The sequence below is a fragment of the Meleagris gallopavo genome, chromosome 1, assembly GCF_000146605.3.
Source record: "Meleagris gallopavo isolate NT-WF06-2002-E0010 breed Aviagen turkey brand Nicholas breeding stock chromosome 1, Turkey_5.1, whole genome shotgun sequence".
NCBI classification, from domain to species: Eukaryota; Metazoa; Chordata; class Aves; order Galliformes; family Phasianidae; genus Meleagris; species Meleagris gallopavo.
The window spans coordinates 118,740,258-118,750,262 of NC_015011.2; the positions used below are offsets into that span (position 1 = coordinate 118,740,258).

The following is a 10,005-nucleotide window of genomic DNA, read 5'->3' on the forward strand; positions in this document are numbered from 1 at the left end:
AAGAGATAAGATGGATGGGTAAGTCTCAAGTACTTGGTAATATCTAACCTCACCTTTTGAACAAATAGTAGTAAGTTCAGAAGATTACTGGTGAGATATTAAAGACAATGGTCATGAGCCTCAGAAAAGCTTACTGCGTAACTCACATAGTATTAAGAGAGTTATTAGGAAATTCAAAGTGGAAATAGACTATGATTGATGCACTAAAGTTCTATGAATCCACCAGACAAAAATGAGTTAATGCTCTATGTGGAGCAGAGCATAACTTATTTTCTGTCTCAGTAAAAACTTTTTACTGCAACTTTAGTTACTTCAGCACACCAGTATTTTCACTCTCAAAGAAAACCTTTAAAAAATGAAAGTACTGTTTAATTTTAATCTTTATTCTTAACTCCTACTTATTCCGTTTTCTACTTTTTACAGCCCTGTGCTTCACCATGTATGACACTTTGACATCTCAAACCAACAATTTGAATGGGAGAGATTGAATATACTAGAAAACTCACAAAGATAAGGCAAATGTGTTAGTGAGCAGTAACATTTTAAGTTTATCTACTGGAGACCTGGGCTGTACGCATGTACACCTGATACACTGAACAAAGCAGGAGCTAGAAGATTTGTTTAATCAGGCCTGTGATTTTTAAGACTGTTTCTCTTTAGAATTCCTCTAAAGATAAAACTTTTGGTATTCTGACTGTATATTGCTTTTTCTTTTCTTATTGAACTCCTTTTAAGGAATTATCTTATTGCAATAGGAGGCGAGGCATGGAAGATTCAGATACAGCCATTAGTGGTTCAGTTCTGATTTCTCATGATTGCACATGCAGGGAATTTGGTTTCTAGAGAGGAAGTGAACATTAAAATGCTGAGAGGAATTTCTGCCAAAGGCATTATTGCTTACTCCTTGCTATGTTTGTAACCATGAAAGTCCAAATAATTCTGTTCATATCTTTTCTTTTGTTAAGCATTGCAGCAGATCACTTGTTTTTTCTCATCCTGAGGCTCCAACAGCTTTCACGGTTATTTCATTGCCCTTTTTCTACCTGCTGCACATTTTCTGCAGATGGGTACTTTTCTTGACTATACTGTCAGTATATAATAGCCTTCAGCATTTTCACTATAGTGCCATTACGTTCAATGGGAAAATGTTTCAAGAAGTTGCAATTTGGTTGCTGTATTTTCTGAGGGCCAAATGATTTCCTGGTGCACGAAAATCATGAAAAAGCAAAAATGCACTCAGTATCTGTGCAGACTGACATGTCAAATGAAAGGTACATATACAAATATGGGAGAAAATACATCTCTGTATCCTGGGAACTGTATTTACCAGCTGTTGTTCCACTGCAACCATGAATTAGCAAGGAGGTTCAGCATTACCTTTAGAACAACTTTCCAATCCATGTTCTAAGAAGCATTCTGACTAGAGAAACTAATCCCAAACTTAACTCTCTGTTTTGCACCACCTTTAAGGGCTGAAGCACACCAAGACACATTAGAATAAATAAATAAAAGATAAACAAACAAACAAAAGCTTGAAAACGTGACAAAAAAAGTTAATTGTTTCTGGGGAACACAAAAACCCATCCATGGAATCTGAAGAAACTTGTCTTTGTAGAAAACTTTAAGTATGGTAGTACTTCAACGGAGATGGACTAAGTACTTCTTGTCTGGTGCTATAAGAGTTCATCTCAGACTATTTTTAGAATGTGGTCTGAAAATTTTAATATATGCACTCAAGAAATGGTAATGAAATTGAACTTTTAGCCTTGAGCAAATTATTTATTGTGTCTTCACAATTCCAGTCATCATAAAATAACTAGCAAGAACAGAAATTAGCATATTCTCTGTTATAGATACCTAAACATCAGTAGCAACAAAATTGACCATTTCTGACTAAAATAGTAGCCCACAAATTGCTCCTTGGTTTGGATATTTTAGTAATATTCAATAGTATCTAATTATATACACTGTCTTTGAGATATCTATGTTCTTTGAAATATTCTTAGTAAAAACAGAGCACTCTATGAAAGAATTGTAGCTCTCTATCCATTTATGTTTCTTTCTATCTAATGTAGTTAAAATAATTAAAAATATTTAGTCTCTTTCCTCTGTAAGATAGACAAACACTGTGTCTTTTAAGTATGAACTGATATTTTTGACATCAAAAGAATATCATACAAATCTCACTGAGAAAAAAAAAAAATCAAATATAAAATACATACAGACCAGATGTGTGAAATATAAAGGTAAACAAAATAAACAATTGCCTGTATGCATGCTTGAAGATTCTGGTCATAATAGCCAAAATAGTTTTGAACTTTCAAAACTCATGTAAATTTAAACTAGGCTTTCAAGTCACTAAATTATACTAAATTACTGTGAAAATTCTAACCTTTTTTCTTGATTTTTTTCTCATGTAGATTCTTTATATGCTGTAGAATTAAATCTGTTATGATTAGGAATTCAGAGTGGGTGTTCAGTCCCTTTCTAAACTATATAGACATACATTACTTAAAAAAATTAAGAGCAGTCTCACCAAATCCAAACATATAATTGAAATAGAATAAATGCTACCACACTGGCCTCCAAATCAGTGATGAAAATAGGAAGTTACTGTGAGACAAATACATATAATTATATGCAGAAATCATGAAAATAGGAGAGGAGAGGAAAGGAAAGTAACAAACCTGGAGAGAAGTTTATTGCCTTCATAGCCATCAGAATGTATTTATCTTGATGCTAAAAGAGAGCTCACTTACTTTGCTGTTCTTTGCAATAGCATCTCACAGAAATGTTCTGTGTTGATTGATCTTCGCAGGTAGTGGAAGTCAATAGACAGGGATAAAGCTAAAAAGGATAAAAAATGCTGCCCTGCCCTCCTCCTGACGGAACTGTATTTTCTGCACTTCCCCTCTAGTATTTTTGCAGTCAAAAGGAAGGATCTGATATAATATGATTTGACCACGAGAGCGTGGAATGACAGGATTTTTATGAAGACTCCAGAATGCATAGTTGTCAAATGTGTTGAGGAGTAAATTGATTGACTCTCTTGAAGAAAAAAAAAGAAAAGGGCATGTTCCTGGTTATACTAAGTAACGTTATGTATGCCTAAGTGAGAACTGTTAATGAGATCAAGAGAATATGAAAGACAACAAGAAGAGACATTTGAAATTCTATTGAGGTTGGAAGATTTTTGATTTGGTGAAAAAAGATCTGTTATAGGCCAATTCAGTTAAAACACTATTAGAATGCTATTCTATTAGGCCAATCAAATAGACATCTATTTTGGATATTAAGTTATTAAACTCTGTTCCTGAATATGATTTTCCCTTTTTCTTTAAATATAATCACAGAAAATTAACATTATTGAATTACTGTGTAATGTAAGCTATTATTATGAATTCAAATATGCAATTTTTTAACTTAATAGAAAAATGAGAAGGATATTCAATGTCTGTGGATTTTGTTTTCATTCCACTGAATATTCTCACTGCATTTTCAGCAAAGAGAAAACAAATGAGCCATGAAGTCATCTGTAGTTCCTTTCTCTATTGAAATAGAACTGAACACAGCTATTGGACACTGCATCCAAGCACTAACTCAACCAGTTACTGATTCTGGTGTTAAGAAAATGTGCTAAATTCTATTTGCAATACCCAAAAGATGCACACGAAAGAGATATATTTTGGACTGCTGTACTAGAGATCATCTATTTACTCACATTTCCATAAGGAGAAAACAAGTATTATTGCAGATGTAAACCTGTAGAAGGTTCATTTATGAAAAGCTGGTTTGTATTCTGAGACAGTATCATCCTGCATGTAATTTTAGAATTGGTGTATTCAATATACAGTCACAAAAAGACATATGTCCCCTTCACCTTCTCAGCCATTAGGCTTATTCATCAATCACTGATTTATCTTCACTTATAAAGTCTTTCTTGTTGGCAGAAATAAAGTGACAGATAGCAAACTGTAGTGTACTTGCCTCCACTTGACATCTCCTCAGAGAAGTACCCTTAGTGAACTCTCTCTCACCATTGTTTCAGCCCTGTCAACACAGTTTTAGAAATATAAGTAACATACAATTTTAAGCAACATCTAAACTGTCTATTTTGTTAGTCTTCCTAGCTTTTTATTTATCTGTGAGCTATCACGATGAGCTATCACTGAAGATTTATGTAAGAGGTTACCTGTGATTTTAAAACAATGCAATTCCATTTATTTAAAAACATTTCCACAGATAAATGTGTATTTCATGTAGGAACTTTTTTTTTTTTGCCCAAAGACATTACTATAGATATGATTATCTCCCTTGTTAACAAAACTCACATTTAAATCCTTTCCCACTACAGCAGAGTATATTAGGAGAGCCCTGAGTAGATTAAAACAAGCAAGACTGTGCAGAACAAAAGTTATTTACATAACTCATTGTAACTTTTTGGCAAGAAGAAAATAATACAAATCTCATATATTCATTGATCAAAGCAACCTCATTGAAGAAGGACCATTTGTTCCATGTTTTGACTTGCTGTCTATGTTCTCATGACTAGACAAGAGTCTAGATAAGATTTGAAGGAAGGCGTGGAGAATAGGAGAGAAGTAAAACTGATGTAAAATTGCAAAGGATGAAATCGTTATATTATGTGAATGACAAATCAGAGATAAAGCTGTCATTTACTTCAACGTGCTCAGAATTTTTAGTCTATGCACACAAATACAAAAGAACAGACATGCAGATATACATCAGGGACAAAGTGTGGGAAGAAAAGATTTCCCTATGACAGAGTTATGGAGATAACACCATAGGCTTGGTACACTTAATCTGTATTGCACTTGTGCACATCTAAAGATTTGCACAGTTGTTTAAGGAAGATATATCCTCCTGCCTTTGGATAGCTCTTAGAAATTATCACAATCTCATCAGCAGCTACAGAATAGCTTCATGATGTTCTAGTCTGACCTTTTGACATTCAACTCCATGTTTCATTTCCACAAAATCCAAGGTGGTTTTATGCCATATCTGACACACTTCCAAAATCATTCTGACCCCCCTGCAAAAATCTGTTATATTTCCGCCACAGAAGTGTAGAAGTTGTTTTTTGTTTGGTTGTTTTTTTTGTTTGTTTGTTGTTTTGTTTTGTTTTTGAGTGTGCACATGCATTTGTGTGCAGTGCTGATCATTCCTTCTTTAGCAGTGATATGCAATGTAAAATCATATGTAGCTCTCTATTATGTCTATAGTTAAGCTAGTCATTTCTGCTTCATTTGTACTTATAAGAAAAACAAGTGTTTCTAGAGTGTGAATCTTAAGATTCACAGCATAGTTAAACAACTAATGGTAAAAATTTAAAATGAGACATAGGAATCTGAAAAGTATATTTTGTTTCTCTTTCTTGGCATTATATGGACCGTAAGGACAACATACCATACACATATACCTGAAGTGAATCTGTATTAAGAAAATCTGATCCTCTATGTATCTTCATATGAGAAACATACATACTACATGCATTTGCACTTTCAAGAACCAAAAACAGCAACCACAAATGAATATCCCACAGATGCTTTCTCCTTGCTTCTTTTCAAATAGCTATGACACATTCACTAACTGCAAGGTTGGAGAAAAAAGACAATGCAATTTGTCTAATTTAAAATCATCAGAGAATACTATAAAATGATAATCCTCGGAAAAGAGACTCTAATTTCACATCTTATTTGTGCCATGGATATTATTTGGACTCTAGCATGTACAATTAAAAATTCCAGTGTCTTACCAATAATTTTTCCAACATATCAGATCTCTCAGTATGCACTTAGTTACTAGAGCTGAATTTATTTATTATCACACAGTTCATTTCTACATTATCTCTCAGATCAAGGGGTGCATAACTAGAGCATCTTGTGCTACATATAGAAATTCTTCCTATCTTCTCCAGATGACATAAATATAAGTTATTATCTATCTATATTGTCTACACTGCATGTACACAGGAAGCTGGATCCCATCTATTCCCACGTGAAATATATCTTTAATCTACAAGTGCTACCCCATTCTTCAGATGCTGTTCTAGTCTAATGATATTGTTACTAGGTAGCTTGCATTTGATTCTGTCATTTAGGTTAGATAGAGTTCCTCTCAAAATTATTTTAAGTTGGCTTACCATACTACTGAGATACTTGAGGAAAATGTACACTTGTTGAAAGGATCTAAAAATCCATATCTTAAAGAAATTTCTTGCTTTTCATTCAGATCTTAAAAACCTTCAGTTTTGTAAGTAAATGATTGGTAAGAGGAAATAAAGTCAACTTCAGACCATAATAAAAATATTTACTTGGCTTAAACAAACAGCTTCATTTGATTAGAAATAAGCATTTCCTAGTTGTGTACTTTGTCAGCAACATGAGAAAGGATCCAATTGCTAAGAAAGAATCAAAGGAAGACTTAATAAATTGTGTATGCCTTACTTGAACTACACATTTGTACTTCTTACCATCTGAAAAAATACGACAATCTTCTGTAAAAGACCATTTCCCATGTGAATTTTTTCATGCTATTTAGGAAAATCACTGATCATAGGTCCTTTAAAATTCACAATTCACACACTTCCAAATTTGAATCAGATTACACCTGTGGAAAGAGCTATGAAATTAGTGAGATAAAAGCATAAAATTCGTGTTTGTTCTATAGTTATACTTGTGGTGCAGTCGCTGTCATGCGCCCAACTCATTAGTTCCCTGTGCAGACCAGAAACACCCCGGATAGTCTTTGCCTAGAAAAAGGGATGGACTGAGATAGTAGGCTTACTTTAGCCAGAGCGATGGACTGAGCTCATTCTGCCTTGGCAACAAAGTATTTGGCTAATTGTTACTGGAGAACTCTAGGTGGGAATTTCAGCCAGCTTGAGAAATTTCCTGCTAGATCACATCCCAATCTAGCTAGAATGTAGGCAGGTAAGATGCTTTTAAGTGGTCAGTAGAAACTGCTCCTACAAATGCAGAAATACTGATGCAGGGAGCAGTAAGAGTGAGTCTCAAGGATAAGGCAGAGGTACAACCTCACTGTCTAGTGTTGTTTTCCAGGGTATGAAAAGGGTGAGCAGAAACAAAGGCTGTTAAAAGGATCCATCAATAGTCCAGACTTGCAGTTATCTGCCAGGAACTGTGTCTATCCATGGAGCCCTTTCAGAAGCAACAGGAGATGGGACTAGGCATAGGACTGAAAACAAGGATGCGGAATGGATCCAACGCCGGTTCAAGAGAGAAGGCTGGAGATAGGCTGAAAGCAAACACATTTACAGCTTCCTTCAGACAAAGACTGGGTTCCCAGTGTCTCTGGGGTAGTGGGCATGAATCTCCAGTAAGGCTGGTCAAGGCAGTCAAGGCTTGTTGACTCCCTTGGAGCTCTTACAATTATTCTGTACATAGGTAAGATAATTAAAATATACTCTGTATGTAGCTTGAGATAAACAGCAGCAGTGGATCACGCTCAGTTGAATAAGAATTCAGTAAAACCATATTTTGGAGAGCATCTCCCAGTTGAGCAAAATATGCTGCTGCAAGGATCTTGCAATGGGGATGCCTGTCGACTCCTGGGCAATCACTGTTTTTCCATGATTGAATCACCCTTTGCAAAGATGCCAATAAATTAGGATTCTTCTTTTTTTTTTTTTAATCTCTGATATTCCTTTTTGTTATTTAGATAGTAAAGTGTAACAGTACTTTTTTCCAGAGTCTGTACACATATGTGTGTTTATATAATTATAGAGCAATTATAGGAAATAAAACTATGAATCTTAGATTATAATTCAGTTTAGACATCTATATTTCTGTAATAATAGTATCCCATTATGCATTTTTAGCTTTTTTTTCTTTATTTTTTTTAAATAAATATTTTAAGACATTTTAATAAAAAGTAAGTACATATTGTTCAAGGAAACAAGTTTTTCTCTATTTTTCTCTAGAGATTCTATTTTCCCCAATTTGCCTTGCTTCTTATTTATAGTTTGAACTAAAATTCAGACAACAGTCACTACCTAATTATGTGATAAAATTCTTTTTGTTTAGTATGTAAAGTTCAGTATGTAAAGGCACTTAACAGCCTTGAACTAAGTCTTTGAAACAAATACAAGTTTATCTGAATCTCTCTTCCATTTCTAAATGAATAAATTGTGCCACAAGTTCTCTTTCCGTATTTTTTTTTTTGGTTAACACACATGCACTTCTTAAAATTCTGCTGATTTTTTTTGTCAGTTTACTGAAGGCGTAGAGTACTCAAAACATGCCTTATCACTGCTTAATCTTCCAAGAAGACTTGCTTTTAACTAGTATATGAAGGCACCAACAAGAAATGAAAGGATATATTAATTCAGAGATGATCAACAAGGCAGAAATCTTCTCTGGTACATCTTTTGATTATGGAGCCCTTTCTAAGTAGTTTGACTGACTATCATATGTTACTGCTTGGATGTTTACATTTCAGGTAGTCTGAGACTGGCAGTTGCAGCATGCTGCTGGGGAGTGTGAAGTGGTTTACACTCTTCAGATCTCTTCCTTGACTTATTTATTCTACAGAACTGTCTCAAAAATCTAGTTCATGTGATTCAGCACTGTATTGTATCTACGGTATCAAAGTATTTGGAGAGACAGTTTCCCCCAGAAAAGACTACTACTACATCCAGACATTACTTGATGATTTTTCTGTTCTAGCATTTGAAATGCGTATTGCTTTTGTAAGGGCATGTTCTGTACCCAAGATGTTTTCTCCTGTATGTAGTTACATTTGCTCTTTGTAGATAGATTCATTCTCTGTTCAGGACAAACACTGTTGGCCTAGACAGTTAACAAATTGAATTCAAAGTTATGACAATTGAATTTAAACTCTTTCAGGCAACTGCATTTGAGAAATCTTCATTTCTGTCATAGCCCTTCCTAAGAAGTAAGCTCAGTGAATTTGCTCCAGCTCTTTACTTCAAGTTAAAATATGACTTTAGAGAAGCAGGAGCATCCTAAATTCAAATTCTGTGCTTGTCAAATTTGGGAATAACCTTTCTGTCTTACATGGTAGGAGAGATAACACTAACAAGAAGGTGATTTTCTCGGGATGAGGTTAATTCTTTGGAAGCTTGCTGTGCTGACCCCTGTAGTTTCCCTAAATACAGGAAACTCAACTGCATAATTTGAGGTATTTTTGTAAGAAAATGAAAGGAGTCCTTTAAAATCTAGCAAGTGTATTATTCTGCCTAAAATTTTGACCTCAAGCAGTTCTCTTTTGTTTCTCTCACTGCCACATCAGTGGCACATTCTTTTTGTTTCTCCAGGTATTTCCTATAAAAAGATGAATGCTGACAACCAAAGATAATGGAAGAAGGTTTCTTTTCTGTGTCCTGAATTTTAAGTTTCGCAACTACTTCTGTTCTAATCAATTTTTCATTGAGAATAACAAAAAATCCAAAAATTTTGAGTATTTTTTTACCTGTTTTTTTTTTTCACTAAGAATATTTCCCCCCAAAATAATTTTTTATAGGTGTCCCTGAGAAAATGTGAGATAATCCCTATACATGGAGGCACAGTATTTGACCATATGTGTATCTAAGACAGCTTTTGGCTGACATTCACAGGATGACCGTAGAGCTGACTTAGCTCTTTCAGAGTATGCTTTCTCTGCTGGAACAACAGCAGCTAGACTATCAATGTAATCTGCCTACAAACAAAACACCTTCTTATGTCATGTTTGATCAAGTTAGGTTAACAATGCTGTCTAACATGGGAGAGCAGCCTAATGAGGAAATTAATTACATTGCTACCCCAAATCCAATTCACATATGCACAAGGGCAAGCACAGTATAATCAAATGGACTTTCAGAAACAGGGCATACCTACAACTTCTAAGGACATTTCTACCACTTTACAAGAACAAATACAAAAGGCAGAAAAGGAGGAAATTATCTGAATGGAACAACAGCTGTCTCGTGGTACCCAGAAGCTATTGATTGTAATACATTGA

At 34.5% G+C, this 10,005-nt stretch overlaps 1 pseudogene; it reads left to right on the forward strand.

Moving 5' to 3' along the window:
- The first annotated feature begins 9,051 nt into the window (after nucleotides 1-9,051).
- LOC116216239 lies at nucleotides 9,052-9,201 on the forward strand (annotated as a pseudogene).
- Nucleotides 9,202-10,005: the final 804 nt, after the last annotated feature.